Consider the following 14992-nt stretch of genomic DNA (forward strand, 5'->3'; position numbering starts at 1 on the left):
GTCTTTCTTTTGTTTCCCCACCCCTTTTTGTGCTCTCCCTTTTCTTTTGTGCATCAGCATCATCAGGCGGAGGTACAGGGGCACCGGAGGACAAGGGGGCTGCGTCCCACATGGCCATGGAGGGCCACACCACGGACTCCGAATACACCAGTGGGACGGAGGGCAATGGGAGCTTCACGGCGGTCAGCGGATCAGCAAACAGCGACACGGACTCGTCCTCCGATGGGAGCTCCCTTGTGGTGGCGGCACGATCTGTGCCCCCCACTTCTACAGGTACAGCCGCCACCCCCCCCCACCAGCACCGCCCTCCCAGCAGCCCCTCAGCCTTCGCCCTGTGCCCGCTCATCCAGGAGGGTGGGCATCACCTTCGCCCCAGGCACCTTAGCCCCTGCCCCTGTCATTCCTGCTGCCCTCAGTGAGGAGGCCATTGACCTCCTCAGGTCACTCACTGTTGGGCAGTCTACCATTGTGAATGTCATCCAGGGTGTAGAGAGGGAGTTGCAACATACCAATGCATTCCTGGAGGGCATTCATTCTGGTCAGGCTGCCCATCATCGAACCCTGCAATCTCTGGCCTCAGCACTGATGGCAGCCATTGTCCCTGTGTCTACCCTCCTCCCTCCAACTTCCTCCACCCAGACCCAATCCCCTGTACCTCAACCTATCCCAAGCACACCATCAGACCAGCCTGCACACACGTCAACACACAAGGGCAGCTCAGGCAAACATAGGCACCACACATCCCACAGGCACTCACACAAGCATCACCCACATACAGACGCAGCAACATCCACTGCCTCCACTGTGTCCCCCTCCTCGTAATCTCCCTCCTCCCTCCCAGTGTCATCTACACTCTCACCTGCATGCACTACCACAACAGCCACTAGGACTCGCACCAGAACACCCAGCACCACACCCCGCTCACCTGCACTCACCACCCCCACTACCGTTTACATGTCCCCTGTGTCCTCTCCCAGTGTGTCTGTGATGCCCCCTCCCAAAGTACACAAACGCGGGCGCACACACACCCAACATCCATCCACCTCACGACAGCCTCCAGAACATGCACCTGCACCCAAATCACCAAAAGTGACACCTCCTACAACCACCTCCTCTTCCTCCGCTCCCAGACCCTCTCCAGCTACCCGTCCCAGTGTTCGTCAGAAAGTTTTCCTGAGCAACCTTGACCTCTGTCCCATCACCCTCCCTCCAATTCATAGGTACCTTAGTAGCAACTCAGCCAAAAAGATTCCTGTACCAGTGGTGCCTGTTCGTGGTATGTGGAGTGCACCGGGCACCAGGGCAGCCAGTGTGACATGGAGCCAAAGCACTGCCAGTCCACCCCCTGTGAAGCACCAGAAGTTGGACAGTGCCCGACGGGAGAGGGGGAAGACACTTGCCGGCAAAGCCGCCCACAAGGGTCCCGGGGGGAGTGTCGAGTCAGCTGTGACTCCTCCCAAGGTTGTGAAGGGGCAGAAGAAGTCTCCAAAGTCTGGGAAGAGCAGCACGGCGGAGAAGTCCGCCATCCTCCCCGCTGCCCAAGACGCCACCACTAGCCCCATCGTCACTGGTCAGGAGACCACAGCCGGAGTCAGTGCCCAGGAGGGCAGCACTATCGTCACTGGTCAGGAGACCACCGCCGGAGTCAGTGCTCAGGAGGGCAGCACTAACGTCACTGGTCAGGAGACCACCACCGGAGTCAGTGCCCAGGAGGGCAGCACTATCGTCACTGGTCAGGAGACCACCGCCAGAGTCAGTGCCAAGGAGGGCAGCACAATCGTCACTGGTCAGGAGACCACCGCCGGAGTCAGTGCCCAGGAGGACCCCGCCAGCCACAGCCCCGCTGGGCAATGAGGGACCGCCATGGCACACACCGCTGCACAGGTCAGAGACAGCAAAGTCAAGTACCGCTGAACAGGTCAAGCACCGCTGAACAGGGCAAAGACCGCCATGGCAAGCACCGCTGAACAGGGCAAGCACCGCTGAACAAGGCAAAGACCGCTGAACAGGGCAAAGACTGCCATGGCAAGCACTGCTAGACAGGGCAAGCACCACCAACTCAAGCACCGCTAGCCCATGAGCGGCAGGGGCGGTGACACAACAGGGACCGTCACGGGGTGAGTGATGCACTCTGGGCACCAGTCCCCCTCCAGAACCAGTGGGGACATGCATCCACTCCATCTATCCTGCGCAGAATGAAGCACTCTGGGCACCAGTCCCCCTCCAGAACCAGTGTAGACATGCATCCACTCCATTTATCCTGCACAGGATGAAGCACTCTGGGCACCAGTCCCCCTCCAGAACCAGTGGAGACTGTTATCCACATGAGAGACTGTGGCTTTGCACTCCCCAGGATGGTACAGTGGGCAAACCACCCACTGTAGAGACTTGAGAGACTGGCTTTGCACTCCCCAGGATTGAACAGTGGGCAGACCACCCACTGGAGAGACTTGAGAGACTGTGGCTTTGCACTCCCGAGGATGGTACAGTGGGCAACCCACCCAATGCAGAGACTTGAGAGACAGTGGCTTTGCACTCTTTGCAGAGACTTGAGAGACTGTGGCTTTGCACTCCCCAGGATGGTACAGTGGGCAACCCACCCACTGTAGAGACTTGAGAGACTGTGGCTTTGCACTCCCCAGGATACATCAATGGGCATGGAGCCCCGTCGTGGATCTGGCGTGGTGCAGTCATCCGGCTGAGGTGCCCCCCTTCCCTTCCCCCTGAGGTGCCTGTTGTATTTCTATCTGATGCCCCTGCAGTGTTCTCTATGTTCCAGGACAGGTATCGTGTGTGGGCCTCGCCCATGCATTTTGGGCCCAGTGGTCCACGGACATTGAAATGTGCATACCTCTACTACTAATTGTGATGTATATATTTGGAATGTGTATATATTGATGTATATATGTGCTTACTGATTTTTGATACATTACAATGGTTGAACTCATTTCCTTTTGTCTTAGCATTCTTCCGGGGGGGTTGGGGGTTGTTACTGTGATGTTCGGAAATGCATTGGTGTGTGTGTTGTAGTGGGTGAGGGTTGGGTTGGGGGTGGGGGTGTTGCATGTGTGTGTCCATGACTTTTGCCTCCCCCCTCCCCTATGTCGTAGGTGCAGTACTCACCGTTGTCTTCGGCGCCGCCGTTGCTGATGTTCGTAGAGCAGCAGGAAGACAAGCGCAGGAAGTATTTCGAGTTCCGGCTCCATGGTGCCCTCCTTCCTCGTAGAGCTGCTCAGGTGAGCGTTTTCCCATTGAAATGGCTGTTTCCGCCGTGTTTTTATCCACGGTGAATCCGCCCCGGAAAAGGTGGCGGATTGGCCTGTTGTAATACTGTGGCCGTTACTTTGTCTTCCGCCTGTCTGTTGGCAGTGACCGCCGCGCTGCTTGTCTGTACCGCCGTGGCGGTCGGAGTGTTGAAGTGGCTGTCTTTGTTGGCGGTTTCCGCCATGGTCATAATTCACTTTTTTTTCCGCCGGCCTGTTTGCGGTATTACTGCCGCTTTAACACCATCCGCCAGGGTTGTAATGACCCCCATAATGTTTTAAACTAAAAAAACTACCAAAATTCACCAGCAATAGTGATAGTTACTTCAAGTAACTATAACTCATGCCCTAAAGTAACTATAACTTGTGCCCTTGTCATGCACAGTTTTCTCATCAATAAGTTCATTGCAGATGTTGTAGTGATAATATCATAGATGTCATAGAAGATGTCATGAGTGATGTAATATGTGGGGCTAATTAGAAGTGCATGCAAGGGTGCAAAACTCCCAAATTGCCTTATGAAAGGCCTTTTCTGTATCTAAGTTCATTACTAAAGAGATTTGTTTTAGCACATAATCCATAAAATCAGCCATAGTGAATAATCACAATGAGTCATTATGCTTGGAACTTCATAAAAAATATGAACATTGGTGTTGAAGATTGTTAAAGAGTGGCATGACCTACAACTCTATTGATTATCATTCAGTTTAGGAAAAATGCTAACCACTCTTGATGACCTGAGTCTGGTGGAGGCTCATCTACTCAGGAATAGTTGTGATCCAGCATAATTTTAGTGCCTTATACATGTGCATGTTTTATACACATGATATGCAATAATCATATAAATCTGTGTGCATTATATTAGTTATTAATAAGTAGATGGCTACTTTTATCATTAAGTAAAGGCCACAAATGTACTTGAAATGTAATTATAATATTTACTCATGCTAACTGTACTTGTTTGGACTCAATTTTGATGAAAGTTAGCTTAATATGTAACCAGGCCATGAATTTAATTTTAGGTATTCATGTTTTGGTTCCTTTGCAGGTGTTTTATCATCACATTTGTTAAGTTATAATAGGATCATTGCTATTAGATTGGTAGGCAACTGAACCTTAATTGGAAGTTAGCCTCAGATATGTAGACTGAGACGGTGGGAGACATCCTCTTATATCAGGCACACCGGACTGATGTTATATCCAAGGTCACCCAGATGTTTTCTCCTTCATTGGGAATTTGGAAACTAGGGAGTATACTTGCTCTCAGAGAACATTGTTTTTAGATTGGTTTGTTTGGTGGAAACTTCTATGGATAAGCCTTCTATAATCTTCTTTTATGCTTTAATTGTCCACCCTTTAGAATAGCAGACAAGACCCTGTTCTAGCTTTCACTGAGACAATGATTCTTCTTGACTCTGCTAATTTCCTCTGTCCAGAGTGTTGAGCTTCAGGCTTGAGTAGTTATACTTTATCCCATTGTACCTTAAACTTGGTTCATATGATGCTGACGCCTTCCTTATAGAATTCCCCCTTACACTTTCAATACTTTTTTACAATATGGACATTCCTTTTACGGAACCTGCTTGGTTGATATTTTGCTTGCTGTATGAGATTCTATTTTGCATCTTTTTCCTTATAATATACAATTCAAACTGCATGATCATGATATATATCTTTTTTTTCAATTTTGACATGGGTGGTTGCACCGCCAAGCTGCGTTGTTGGTGGGCCTGAAAAGACCATCACGTTGGTGGTCTCCTGCCCAATGTATTCAGCTGTATTGCAACTAAGCCAAAGACCGCTACAACTAAGTGTACTCTGTCCCACCAGCTGCAACCAGCAGCCGAGGCGGCAGACTCCAATGCTGATGAGTAGGCCTTCTGTTGCCATCTTGATGGCAGCAACCCGCCAAGCCTATTTAGATAGCACAGTTGTGCTGGCAGTGAGCGGGAGTCCATTGTGGTACCGGTTCAGTATAGTAATATGGATGTGGTCATTGGTTGGATGCTAGCAGCCAACACCTGTTGTAAGTTGGACACTTCTGCACATCTGCAAAACACACTATAAAGCACACTCCATTTCAGATCATGATCCTTTGCCATCACACTGAAGAACACCATTTGGATGCAGCAATTGCTACACAGGAGACAGGTTTTTTTCTGTGTTACTCTCCCTCTGTTTTATTTTTTCGTCAAAACCATATGTAAGTGTTTTTTCTTCATCTTTTTGGGCACTAGTTTAGTTTTTCTCCTAGAATTCACTATGGCAGGTATGAGAAATCCCCATTTTTCAAAGTGAGAGTTGTCTGTCATGATGGATGAAATCACAAGAGCATAGCCACAAATGTTTCGAGCTCAAGTCCAAAATACTACCATATCCTAGAAGAGGCAACTGTGGCAAGAATAGTTGACACAGTGAATGCTCTAGCTAACAATCTGCTCACACAGGAGGAGATTAGGAAGAAGGGGAATCATTTGCCAGGGAAAGTTCATTCACTGGCCTCCAAGCATCACCTGGAGTCCCAGAGGACTTGTGATGGCTCCCCCAGCCCCACATTATAACTCTTTCCCTGGGAGGTCTTGCAGATCCTACATCCTGAAGGATTGACAGGAATCCCTGGTGGGGTGGAGACTGGCAATTTACATCTATGTATGTCTCACTGTCATTAATTGAGTCCTGCCCTTGAGTTAGATGCTTAGAATGCTGTAACACCCTTAGCAAAACAGATATAGCTAATTTTGGCTACATAACATATCTTTCATGTCATACCAATTACTAGCAGTATGGCTGTAGCTCTCCCTTTAACTCTTTGGTGTCAACAGATAACTACAACTACCATGATGCTCTGTTTCTGGATCTGAAAAACAATAGTGCAATATAATGTTGTTCCACCATCCTTTACTTCCATATGTACACACGGTTAAAAAGCTAGTGCATTTGTCAGTCACCATGTCACGTCATACTGAAGATTAAAATGTCACTTCTTGTGTATTACAATCATGTTGACACCTGCTCAAAGTGACATAGAATTGACAAAAATGCGTATATAATTCATTGTCTATTGGATCCAAGTTTTCCTAAAATGTGTTTTGGCATTCTGAATAGAAGTAGTAACCATTTTTAAGGTAAATTGCACTGTCCATTATATGACCAAATACAGTGATATTTGTAAGTTGAACCACTTTGATTCCAATGTTTTGTTGCCTGCTAGGACTTGGAATGGTCCTGCACTCCATTCTACCCACCACTGTGTTGGGTTTAAAGTCTGCTACACATAATGTACAGTTATGAAATAACACTTTTGCATTTCAGGAGATCACAACAAGGTCAGCTGTGGAGTTGGCATATCTGTAAATCAAGCTGCATGTGGAAAATAATGGAACTAAAACAAAGACCTAATCAGTCTATCACTCTGTGTCTAATTTTCTAGGTTGGCCCATTTGTAGACAAATAAACATTAAATTCCAAATTATGTATTAATTGCATATTATCTGCAACCTTCACAGGCCCAACAACCCGACTCAGTAGACCACAGTTTGGCAGACAAGATACCTCCACTCAAGACCAGGAGCAAGCCTTCAGTGAGGACTCCATTAATGCAAATCTGGATGATCAGGAGCTAGCTGTTCCATCTGGTCTGTCTGGCCAGACAGCTCCAGTGAGTCAAACTCAGCTCATACCTACACCTCGCACCACAAATGCAACAACATCATCCCTTGTCCTGGCTGCTGTTGAGACACCACCAACTTAGTCTCGAGTTTTGAAAATACACAGTGGGATGGAGCACACTTCCTCAGGGGCACAGGCTAGTGGGGGGAGGGGTTGTGGGAAGGAATATATGGTCTAGCCAAGTGAAGCAACTGGGTTTTTTGTTAGCCAGACCATGTAGGAGGCTGGCCTGGCTTGTAGTGGGTACCAAGGGGTACTTACACTCTGTACCAGGTCCAGTTATCCCTTATTAGTGTAGATGAGGTGTCTAGCAGCTTAGGCTGATAGAAAAGGTAGCTTAGCAGAGAGCTTAGGCTGAACTAGGAAACGTGTGAAGCTCCTACTATACCACTGGTGTCATATGCACAATATCACAAGAAAACACAATACACAGATATACTAAAAATAAAGGTACTTTATTTTTATGACAATATGCCAAAAGTATCTCAGTGAGTACCCTCAGTATGAGGATAGCAAATATACACAAGATATATGTACAGAATACCAAAAATATGCAGTAATAGCAATAGAAAGCAATGCAAGCAATGTACAGTCACAAAAGATTGCAATGAGAGCACATAGGTATAGGGGCAACACAAACCATATACTCCAAAAGTGGAATGCGAATAACGTATGGACCCCAAACCTATGTGAGCTTGTAGAGGGTCGCTGGGACTGTAAGAAAACAGTGAGGGTTAGAAAAATAGCCCACCCCAAGACCCTGAAAAGTAGGTGTAAAGTGCACCTAAGTTCCCCAGAGAGCACAGAAGTCGTGGTAGGGGAATTCTGCAAGGAAGACCAATACCAGCAATGCAACAACAATGGATTTCCAGACGAGAGTACCTGTGGAACAAGGGGACCAAGTCTAAGAGTCACACTCAAGTCATGAGTGGGCAGATGCCCAAGAAATGCCAGCTGAGGGTGCAAAGGAGCTGCCACTGGATGGTAGAAGCTGTGGATTCTGCAAGAACGAAGAGGAATATGAACTTTCCTTTTAGAGGATGGATGTCGCACATCGTCAAGAAGCTTGCAGAGGAGTTTCCGTGCAGAATGACCACAAACAAGCCTTGCTAACTGCAAGGGTCGCGGTTAGGGTTTTTGGATGCTGCTGTGGCCCAGGAGGGACCAGAATGTCACCAATTGCGGAAGGAGACAGAGGGGGCGCCCAGCAAGACAAGGAGCCCACTCAGAAGCAAGCAGCACCCGCAGAAGTGCCAGAACAGGTACTATGAAGAAGAGTGAACTGGAGCTCACCCGAAGTCACAAGAGAAGGTCCCATGACGCCGGAAGACAACTCAGGAGGTCGTGCACTGCAGGTTAGAGTGTCGGGGACCCAGGCTTAGCTGTGCACAAAGGAAATCCTGGAAGAGTGCACAGGAGCCGGAGCAGCTGCAAATCACGCGGTACCCAGCAATGCAGTCTAGCGTGGGGAGGCAAGGACTTACCTCCACCAAACATGGACTGAAGAGTCACTGGACTGTGGGAGTAACTTGGACCGAGTTGCTGAGTTCCAGGGACCACGCATGTTGTGCTGAGAGGGGACCCAGAGGACCGGTGATGCAGTCTTTTGGTGCCTGCAGTTGCAGGGGGAAGATTCCGTTGACCCACTGGAGATTTCTTCAGAGCTTCTAGAGCAGAGAGGAGGCAGACTACCCCCACAGCATGCACCACCAGGAAAGCAGACGAGAAGGCGGCTGGATCAGCGATACAACGTTGCAGTAGTCGTCTTTGCTACTTTGTTGCGGTTTTGCAGGCGTCCAGAGCAGTCAGCAGTCGATTCCTTGGCAGAAGGTGAAGAGAGAGATGCAGAGGAACACTGATGAGCTCTTCCATTCGTTATCTAAAGAATTCCCCAAAGCAGAGACCCTAAATAGCCAGAAAAGGAGGTTTGGCTACCTAGGAAGGAGGATAGGCTAGCAACACAGGTAAGAGCCTATCAGAAGGAGTCTCTGACGTCACCTGCTGGCACTGGCCACTCAGAGCAGTCCAGTGTGCCAGCAGCACCTCTGTTTCCAAAATGGCAGAGGTCTGGAGCACACTGGAGGAGCTCTGGGCACCTCCCAGGGGAGGTGCAGGTCAGGGGAGTGGTCACTCCCCTTGCCTTTGTCCAGCTTCGCGACAGAGCAGGGCTGGGGATCCCTGAACCGGTGTAGACTGGCTTATGCAGAGATGGGCAACATCTGTGCCCATCAAAGCATTTCCAGAGGCTGGGGGAGGCTACTCCTCCCCAGCCCTGACACCTTTTTCCAAAGGGAGAGGGTGTATCACCCTCTCTCTGAGGAAGTCCTTTGTTCTGCCTTCCTGGGCCAAGCCTGGCTGGACCCCAGGAGAGCAGAAACCTGTCTGAGGGGTTGGCAGCAGCAGCAGCTGCAGTGAAACCCCGGGAAAGGTAGTTTGGCAGTACCCGGGTCTGTGCTAGAGACTCGGGGGATCATGGAATTGTCTCCCCAATGCCAGAATGGCATTGGGGTGACAATTCCATGATCTTAGACATGTTACATGGCCATGTTCGGAGTTACCATTGTGACGCCATACATATGTAGTGACATATGTATAGTGCACCCGTGTAATGGTGTCCCCGCACTCACAAAGTCCGGGGAATTTGCCCTGAACAATGTGGGGGCACCTTGGCTAGTGCCAGGGTGCCCACACACTAAGGGCCTGATTACAACTTTGGAGGAAGGTGTTAATCCGTCCCAAAAGTGACGGATATAACACCAGCCGTATTACGAGTCCATTATATCCTATGGAGCTCGTAATACGGCTGGTGGTATATCCGTCACATTTGGAACGGATTAACACCTCCTCCAAAGTTGTAATCAGGCCCTAAGTAACTTAGCACCCAACCTTTACCAGGTAAAGGTTAGACATATAGGTGACTTATAAGTTACTTAAGTGCAGTGGTAAATGGCTGTGAAATAACGTCGACGTTATTTCACTCAGGCTGCAGTGGCAGGCCTGTGTAAGAATTGTCAGAGCTCCCTATGGGTGGCAAAAGAATTGCTGCAGCCCATAGGGATCTCCTGGAACCCCAATACCCTGGGTACCTCAGTACCATATAGTAGGGAATTATAAGGGTGTTCCAGTATGCCAATGTGAATTGGTGAAATTGGTCACTAGCCTGTTAGTGACAATTTGTAAAGAGAGAGCATAACCACTGAGTTTCTGGTTAGCAGAGCCTCAGTGAGACAGTTAGGCATCACACAGGGAACACATACATATAGGTCACAAACTTATGAGCACTGGGGTCCTGGCTAGCAGGGTCCCAGTGACACATAACAAACATACTGAAAACATAGGGTTTTCACTATGAGCACTGGGCCCTGGCTAGCAGGATCCCAGTGAGACAGTGAAAACACCCTGACATACACTCACAAACAGGCCAAAAGTGGGGGTAACAAGGCTAGAAAGAGGCTACCTTCTCACAGACCACCATTGACCAAGTCTTGGGATCAGTACAGCAGTCCTGACCTGTGATGGGCCAGGTTGTAACTGAGCTTGGAGCAATCAAGGAGGTGCAGAGGGAGCGCATCTTTGAACTATATAACCACAATGAATGATGGAGCTCCCTGACTGAGGTGCTATTTGACATCTATCACCATATGTGCAGTGGTTTTCCCATTCCATATGTCCCTGTCTGTGATCCCTCCGCATCTGGTCAAAGTAGACCACTGCCAGCCACAGACACAGAGGTCCTGCCACATGAAGAGCCAGCTCCTACCACCCCAGTCCCTGCACCTGTGCCCCACATCTTCCCCAGAGGAGACGGTCATCCAGCCCAGCAGGAAAGGATGGCAAGACCAACACCACCCCCTCCAAGAGATGCAGGACCTAATTTCCCCCAGTGTGTGTCTTCCATTCACTCTGAGGACTATTTCATGGACACATTTACCTTTTCTGAGGACTTTTACTTTTAGACATTGGACTCTAAACTGTTTTTAACTCTACTACTATGTTTCTATCCACTGTATTTGTGTTCATTTAATCTTTTTTTAATTCACCTTACTCTTTTATTGTGTCATGATAATAAATGTTATGGACACAGACTACAAGACTCTTTTTGGCATTATTTGTGGCTTTTTATTTGTCATGTCCGTCTTCCACCATCATGTTGTGAAATCTTTAGAACATTCATTTTCCAAAAAATGTTGAGAAGACAAAGAAGTAACGTGTTAACTAATTTATTCAATGAAAACACACTCAACTCAGAATGTATTTGGAACATGCGTATGTTGACAATAAGTCCTTGTTGAAATGAATTCTGAGTTTCAATAGCCAGGCCTAAACCCAATAGTCTGTGCCATTTGGGCTATTTGCTCCACAACCTTGACACCATGGAGGAAAGGAAATAAGAGATGGTATCAAATAAAAAAGGCAAACGATCACCGATGAATTACCGCAGTTGGAGCCATACATCCTGCCCTCACAATAGGAATCCTAGATCAATAACACCAATAGTCTACATCATGGAAGTAACAACATTTGAGGCCACATGATCACTACAGGACACTGTGGCAGTATCTGGTGCGGTGACACAATCATCAATCAGTGGTGTGCTAACAAAACGTTCTATCACCTATGAGGAAACACATCAACAGCTACCTCCACTGTACAAACATTGAAGATTTAGCCAATGTGAAGGAAGAACAGTATGCTAGGGCTTTACGTACACATGTTGTTTGAAAAAATCAAGTGGCACATATTGCCTAGATGGCAGCATCATGCAGAAAACAGGTTGGATACAAACTTCTGAACTTTCATGCTATCAAAGTGCAAGTTGTCTCTGGAAAAGATTTGTCCATCCCAAGTGGGTGTCTGTTCCAGGATAAATACATGTTCACTTTCTACTTCAAAACAGCAACATATCTCAGCAAATGTCACAACTCTGAAATGTTCAAATGAAGCTGACATGGCGAAGGACCCTGAAACAGGATAACAAGGGAAAATTATTTTCACTGCATTTTAAACTGACCTCAGTTGACAAATCATGAGGGCACATGTCCTTAGCATAAGAACAGATAATCTCTGTGAATGATCGCAGTAGTCAATGTAGGGAAACTTTGATCCATGAACATCTTTGCCTTGAACTTTCCTGCACTGACGATTCCTAACAAATTATCATAGCAGACAGATATGTTCCCTATGTCACAAGTTGTACTGACATTGGAGGTTACAATTTGTAAACATAAACTTACACTCAGGTGAAGAAGTGGTCAATCACATTTTGACATACGTCAACTTCTTCTTCTTGTTCTTCTTCTTTACCACTGTCATCTTCATTGGGCATTTCAACATCCTCACCTGGGAGCTCATCACGGTCTCCCTCCTCTGCAATTAAAGGGATGTTCCCATCCAGGGGATGATGTTATGGTGAATGCAGCAGGCAAACGTGATGTGACACACCTTATCAGGTCAATAGAGGAAGGTGTCACCAGTCTTGTCCATACACATACACCTGGCCTTGAGGAGCCCAAACGCCAGCTCCACTGGCCTCTGTGTTCTTTCATGAGCCTCATTAAAGCAGACTTCTCCTGGCGGTGTTGGATTTCACAGCGGTGCCAATAACCACGGGTGGTTAGGATTTGCTAAGTCTCCTACATGGAAGCCACACATCAACAGATTACTCACATTTCAAGCCATTGTCTCTTCCTAAAGTAGGATTCAGGCAAAAGATCATCAAGTCATATTGTACTTACCAACAAGCCAGGCCCAATCTGGTCCAAGTTATGACATCTGCATGGGCACTTTGATGCTCTGTAGTACAAATGAATCATGTGTTGACCCAGGAAAGTGGGCACAAATATTTGAGATGAATAAATCTTGTGAACAGACAACTTGCACATTGATGGAATGGAAGTACTTTTGATTGCCGAGGACTTGCTGTCTTGCATGTGGTGGCACCAAGGCAATATGCATCCCATCTATTGTTCTAGCCACATGTGGTAGTCCCCTCAAAGCACAAAATTCCCCCTTCAAGGTGGACAAATCCTGTGGACATGGAAACTGGATATAGCTGTTGATGTGTTTCATCAAGGAAGCAAGGACGTCCTGTAGCACACCACTGAAAGTTGGCTGTAATATGTCCTGTGATACTGCCACAGTGTATCGAAAAGTGCCAGTGGCAACAAAATGCACTACTGCCATGAGTTTTACTATTGCTATCATGGATGTTGAATTGTTATTGTGAGGCAGGAGATCAGGCTCCAACTGCTGACACAAATCCAGGATAGTTTGCCTATTTAGTCAAAATTGTTTGATGAGGTCCCTTTCCTCCATGGTAGCAAGGTCTGGAAAGGGTCAGAACACATGAGTCCATCTCTTCCTACCCGTGGCTGGTTTCAGACGTTTGTATGTTTGGATAAGAAATTATCAACTGAAATGGTCTACCATACTTTTGATCTCAAAACACATCTGTCTTGGTAAGAATTGAAAATGTTTTTGGGTAATACAGGTACACACATTAACATCTAATTTTTAAATGTATTTCTTTCCATTATATGCAAATAATACCTTTAATATGTATTGTTTGCACATATTTTTTGTAATTTACTTAAAAAATACCATCAACTGAGGTAGTACTTCCCCTGTGGCACTATCGGTGTCAAACACAGTCATGGTTCATATTTTATTCTGTCACATCTTGCCACGAAAAGTGTCATTCTTAACTGACATTTAGAAATACACTAGCTTCCATTTTGAGTGCTGGTGATGCACTAACAATTAAAAAATGTGCAGCTTCACATTGACTATCTGATGGGTGTTGGTGGAAGTTGACCTGTATATAGGTACTTTCCTCCATGACGGGCCCTACCATAGGCTCACATGTGTGATTGTCACACACGAAAGCCAATGCTGTGTCCGTCTCCCTCATGGATCGTGTCTGTTGTGTACATGTATGTCATGTTGTGAAAAAAATAGTCACTTCCCTCCTAACACTACAGCCATCCAGACCTCCTCGATTGTTGTGGTGCTGCTACTGACCTCTGGGAGCCAGGATGCTAGGCACAAAGGAGCTGGAGTTGCTTGGCAGGGAGTTCCTGTCCCTGCACAGCCAGAAGAACAGGTGCACGCCTGAGTTAAAAATGTAGAAGGTCTGGAGTTGTCTGATGCTGTACTGTCATGAGATCCCAGCACATAATGTGCATTAGGTTGCTCTGTATGGTTTAAACCTGCCATGGTGCCACATATAGTTAAAGTTAGTTTATGTTCAGCAAGTGCAGACGACACTGGCTCAAAAGCATCCATCCCAGTCTGTCCCATTTCCAACACACACTTGTGCTTACAAGCCAGAAATCCCTGCTTTCACTGACTCATAGCAGCCCGTCTATCTTGCCATTAGTCACCGTATGTGATGCAGACCATGGGTTCTGATTCTTGGGAGTTTAGGCAGGAAGGCGACGTAGCTGTGAGTGTGATTATGTGCAAGGATTGTACAGGTGGTTTGACTTTTAGTAGCTCACAATTATTGTGAGTAATCAGGGGTGGCTCTCATAACAGGATAGCTTGCAGAGATGTGGCCAAGATGATGTTGTAGGCCTGATTAGATAACATAATAAGCTAGAAAGTACTGATGCTGCACATGTGATCACTGCAAATGATTATTTCCGATCTAATTGTAACATTTTGCTGGGGAAAGAAATCTAGTAACTGTTTGGTGAATGTACGTGTGAATATCCAAAATGTAATGCCCCTGCAGTACTGCCAAACAGAAACACTGAATTTTCTTTTATGCCATCTAATCGTCCATTGGAAGCAGGAGATCTGGAAGGCCATCACAAAGAAAAGTGCAGACCCTGGGTGTCCACAAGCAGCAGAGCCTGCACTGTCAGAAGAGGTGGGATGATCTGTGTCGGGCAACACGCAAGCCTTCTGAGAGTCAAATCGAGCAGCCCTCCCAGTGATCCAGGCGGGTGTGCCGCACCGTGACCCCCCTCTAATGGCCTGCATCCTTGCAGTGACTTACCCAGAGCTCGATGGGCAATTGAAGGCCCAACAGAAGCAACAGGTAAGTAAGTCATTGT

The sequence above is a fragment of the Pleurodeles waltl genome, chromosome 8 (genome assembly GCF_031143425.1).
Source record: "Pleurodeles waltl isolate 20211129_DDA chromosome 8, aPleWal1.hap1.20221129, whole genome shotgun sequence".
In the NCBI taxonomy this organism is placed as follows: Eukaryota; Metazoa; Chordata; class Amphibia; order Caudata; family Salamandridae; genus Pleurodeles; species Pleurodeles waltl.